The sequence below is a fragment of the Notamacropus eugenii genome, chromosome 6, assembly GCF_028372415.1.
Source record: "Notamacropus eugenii isolate mMacEug1 chromosome 6, mMacEug1.pri_v2, whole genome shotgun sequence".
NCBI lineage: Eukaryota > Metazoa > Chordata > Mammalia > Diprotodontia > Macropodidae > Notamacropus > Notamacropus eugenii.
In genome coordinates, this window is record NC_092877.1 from 184,744,357 (window position 1) to 184,749,885 (window position 5,529).

At 35.8% G+C, this 5,529-nt stretch overlaps 1 pseudogene; it reads left to right on the forward strand.

Annotated features, from left to right (window-relative positions):
* Positions 1-757: 757 nt before the first annotated feature.
* On the forward strand, positions 758-1,643 carry LOC140511099 (leydig cell tumor 10 kDa protein homolog pseudogene; annotated as a pseudogene).
* The last annotated feature ends 3,886 nt before the right edge of the window (positions 1,644-5,529 follow it).

The window sequence follows — 5,529 nt, forward strand, 5'->3', positions numbered from 1 at the left end:
AAGGCTGCAGGAAGAGCTGCTTAAAAGTGAAAACTATTGAGGAGGAGAAGGGAGACAGGAAAACTAAAAGCGCAAACAGTGGGAAAGAGGATGGAGAGAAATACACACATTGTAATCATAACTGTGAATGTGAATGGAATGAACTCTCCCATTAAACGGAGAGGGATAGCAGAATGGATTAAAAGCCATAATCCAACAACATGTTGTTTACAAGAATCACATTTGAAATGGGGGGATACACCCAGGATAAAAGTCAAAGGTTGGAGCACTGTGTAGTATGCTTCAGCTAATTTAAGAAAAGTGGGAGTAGCAATCCTAATCTCAGACAAAGCAAAAGCAGAAATAGATCTAATCTAAAGAGATAAGGATGGAAACTGTATCCTGCTAAAAGACACCACAGACAATGAAGCAATATCATTACTAAACACTTATTCTCCAAGTGGTATAGTATCCAAATTTTTAGAGGAAAGGTTGGGGGAGTTGAAGGAAGAAATTGACAGCAAAACTATACTAGTGGGGGACCTCAAAATCTCCGTCTTTGAACTTGATAAATCTAACCTAAAAATAAACAAGAAAGAGGTTAAGGAGGTAAGTAAAACCCTGCGTAAGGTAGATATGATAGAACTCTGAAGAAAATTGAATGAGAATAGAAGGGAATATCCCTTTTTCTCAGCGGCACATGGCCCATTTACATAAATTGACCATGTACTAGGACATAAAAGCCTCACAATCCAGTACAGAAAGGCAGAGGTGCCGTCGGGTGGCTGGGACATGGCTCAGGGGAAGCAAAAGTTTCAAGCTTGGAGGCCGGCCAAGAAAGTATCGGCTACGTCCGCTTCTTCGGCCTGCCGGGGCCCAAAGAAAGGAGCACGAATCATAGCCCCCAAAAAGGCCCGGGTCATCCAGCAGCAGAAGCTGAAGAAGGGCCTGGAGATTGGTATCCGAAAGAAGATTGAACACGAGGTTATGATGAAAGCCAGCACCAGCTTGCCCAAGAAACTGGCCCTGCTGAAGGCCCCAGAGAAGGGGGCCAAGAAAAAGGAATCTGGTGGCAAGAAGTAACCCTGACAGGAAACAAGAGAAGAAAGGGAAGGTCCTTCATTTCAGACATTGCTTCACTGCCTGGCCCTGTGGCCCTGAAATCTCTGATGCCCCGTGACTTCCCTGCGTTCCAGTAGAACTCTCTCATAACAAAGCCAGCCAAACAAAGTAAACCAGCAAATTGTTTGCGTCTAACACTTCAGCCTCCTTCCGCGCTTAGTCCACCCTTTCTACTGAAAGACAGAAAGAATACTTGAGCATCGCTTTTCTGAAGGCATGATTTGTCACGGTACTGATAAGAATTCCAAAGTCTTTCCATGTTGTTTACATCATTGTAATCATCTCATCAATTGCTCTCCTGGTTCTGGTTACTTTGCCTCAGTTTACACATGCCTTCCCAAATGCCTCTGAATTTTTCATATTTCTCATTTCTTTTGGCAAAATAATATTCTAATTTGTTTAGCCATTCTTAAATCTGTACCCACTTTTCTTCCAGTTCTTTGCTAGTACAAAAAGTGCTACTATATCTTTTTAATATAATATTCCATATTTTTCCCAATTATATATTAAAACAATTTAAAAACTTTAAAAAAAAAAAGAAAGGCAGAGATAATCAATGCATCCTTCTCAGATCATAATACAAAAAAAAATTATATGTAAAAAAAGGCCATGGAAACATACACCAAAAACCAATTAGAAACTAAATAATCTGATCCTAAAGAAGGAGTGGGTTAAAGAAGAAATCATAGAAACAATCAACAACTTCATTCAAGAGAAGGACAATAATGAGACAATCTACCAAATCTTATGGGATTCTGTAAAAGCAGTTCTTAGGGGAAGATTTTGTCTTTGAATGCCTAGATAAATAAAATGGAGAATGACCTGAGCATGCATCTGAAAAAGCTAGAAAAAGAACAAATTGAAAATTCCCAAATTGGAAATATTGAAAACCAAAGGAGAGATTAATAAAATTAAAATTAAAACTATTGAATTAATAAATAAAACCAATAGCCGGTTTCATGAACAAACTGATAAAATTGATAAATCTTTGGCCAATTTGATTAAAAGAAGAAAGAAGAAAATCAGATTACTAATATTAAAAAGGAATGGCATGAACTCATCTCCAATGAGTAGGAAAATAGAGCAATAATTAGAAATTACTTTGCCCAACTTCATGCCACAAATTCGATAATCTAAATGAGATGGATAAATATTTTAAAAAATACAAATTGCCAAGATTAAGAGAAGAGGAAGATGAATAATTAAACAACCCCATCTCTGAAAGAGAAATTGTACAAGCCATCAATGAACTCCCTAGGAAAAAAAAGCTCCAGGGCCAGATGGATTTACAAATGTATTCTCTCAAACATTTAAATAACAGTAAATTCCAATACTAAATAGACTATTTTTGAAAATTGAGGAAGAGTCCTCCCAAACTCCTTCTATGGTAAAAACATGGTTTTGATACCTAAATCAGGAAGAGACAAAACAGAGAAAGAAAATTATAGACCAATTTCTCTAATGAATAAAGATGCAAAAATTTTAAATAAGATTTTAGCAAAAACAATACAGCATCCTATCATGAGAATAATGCATTATGAAAAGGTAAGATTCATAACAGGAATGCAAGGTTGGTTCAATATTAGGAAAACTATTAGCGTTACTGATCATATCAACAACAAAACTAACAAAAACCACAGGATTATCTCAAAAGATGCAGAAAAAGCTTTCGACAAAATATAACACTCATTCTTATTAAAAACACTGGAGAACATAAAAGTAAAGGGAACTTTCCAAAAAATAATAAGCAGTATCTACCTAAAACCTTCAGCAAGCATTGTATGCAATGGAGAAAAGCTATATGCACTTCCAATAAGAACAGGGGTGAAACAAGAATGTCCATTATCACCACTATTATTCAGTATGGTACTAGAAATGTTAGCTGTAGCAATTAGGCAACATAAAGAAATTGAAGGAATAAGAATACACAAAGAAGAAACTAAGTTACCACTGTTCGCAGATGATATGATGATATACTTAGAGAATCCCAGAGACTCAAGTAAAAAACTACTTGAAATGATAAACACCTTGACAAAGTTGCAGGTTACAAAATAAACCCGCACAAATCTTCTACATTTGTATTAGCAACAAAGTCCAACAGCAAGAGATAGAAAGTGACAACACATTTAAAGCTACAATAGACACAATAAAATTTGGGAGTCTACTTGCCAAAAAAACCCAGGAACTATATGAACACAATGACAAGACACTTCTTGCACAAATAAAGTATGATTTAAGTAAGTGGAAAAACATCAGTTGCTCATGGGTAGGCCATGCTAATATAATAAAAATGACAATTCTATCTAAATTAACTTACCTATTTAGTGCCATACCAATTAAACTATCAGATAATTATTTTCTAGAGCTGCATAAAATAATATCAAAATTCATCTGAAGAACAAAACGTCCAGAATATCAAAGGGATTAGTGAAGAGAAATGCTAGGGAAGGTGGCCAGTGCTACCAGATCTCAAATTGTACTATAAAGCAACAATTATCAAAACTACTTGGTATTGGCTAAGAAACAGAAGGGTAGACAAGTGGAATAGGTTTGACACTCAAGACCCAGTTGGCAAGGAATATAGCAACCTCCTGTTTGATAAACTCAAGGATCCCAACTTCTGGGATAAGAACTCACTGTTCGACAAAAATTGCTGGCAAAACTGGATAACAGTATGGCAGAAACTAGGCATAGACCCATGCCTGGTACTGTACACAAGAATAAATTCCAAATGGGTACACGATCTAGGTATAAAGATTGATTCCGTGGGCAAACTGGAGGAGGAAGGAATAGAGTATTTATCAGATTTATGGAGAAGGGAAGACTTTTTTACTAAAGAAGACATAGAAAGCATTATGAAATGCAGCATAGATAACTTTGTTTACATTAAACTGAAAAGCTTTTGCACAACGAAACCCAATGCAACCAAAATTCGGAGGGATGTAGTAAATTGGGAAAGAATTTTTACAGGCAATCTAGGAGATAAAGGCCTCATTTCTGGAATACATAGAGAGCTCATTCAAGTATACAACAATACAAGTCATTCCCCAATAGATAAATGGTCATAGGACATGAATAAGCAATTTTCAGAGACAGAAATTAAAGATACCTATAATCTTATGAAATAATGCTCTAAGTCACTTTTGATTAGAGAGATGCAAATCAAAACAACTCTGCAGCACCACATCACACCTATAAGATTGGAAACCATGACAGAACAGGAAAATGATAAATATTGGAGAAAATGTGGGAGAGTTGGAACACTAATTCATTGTTGGTGGAGCTGTGAGCTCATCCAACAATTCTAGAGAGCGGTTTGGAACTGTGTCCAAAGGGATACAAAAATATGCATACCCTTTGACCCAGCAATATTGTTCCTAGGACTGTATATCCAAGAGATCATAAATATGGGAAAGGGTCCCACATGTACAAAAATATTTATAGCAGCACTCTTTGTAGTTGCCAAAAACTGGAAATCAAGGGGGTGCCTATCAATTGGGGAATGGCTGAATAAGTTGTGGCATATGAATGTAATGGAGTACTATTGAGTCATAAGAAATGATGAACAAGAATAGTTGAGAGAGGCCTGGAACGACTTATATGATCTGATGCTGAGTGAAAGGAGCAGAACCAGGAGAACTTTGTGCACAGCAACGACCACAGCGTAGGAGAGTTTTTTTTTATGGTAGACTTGGAACTTCGTAATAACGCAAGAACTTAAAAAAAAAATTCATTTCTAATTTTCTTTTCATGCTTTTCTCAGACAAAATGCCTTCCACACTCAGAGAACGAACTATGGAATTCATTTACTGAATGTAGAAGGCCATGTTTGTATATGTTTGTTTGTGTGTGTGTGTATTATGTTTTGATTTGTTATATGATTTCTTCCATTTATTTTAGTTCTTCTACACAGTATGACTATAGTGAAAATGTATTCAATGGGAAAGTATTTGTAGATCATATATAGAACTGTATGGCGTCTTGTGGAGGGAGGGGGATGGTGAGGGGTTGGTAGAGGGGTAAAAATCTAAGTTTTTTGGTAGTGATTGTAGAACATCAAAAATAAATGAATAAATAAATAAATGAATTTTAAAAAATGCTATGTGGGGTCTTTATTTTATTTTTCTTTATTCCTTTTTTACTCAGGATTTTTAGGTGGTCTAATAATTTTTCGGTTCTTTCTCCTGGATCTATTTTCCTGGTCAGTTGTTTTCCAGTGAGGTCATTTATATTTTTTTCTACGTTTTTATTATTTTGATTTTGTTTCACTGATTCTTGATGCTGTATGAGGTCATTAGTTTCCAGTTGCCAATTCTTATTTCTAATGAATTATTTCCTAAAGATAGCTTTTATACCTCCCTTTCCACTTGGGAAATTCAGCTTTTTGAGGAATGAATTTTTGTACCTCTTCCATTAGGCTACTTTAAA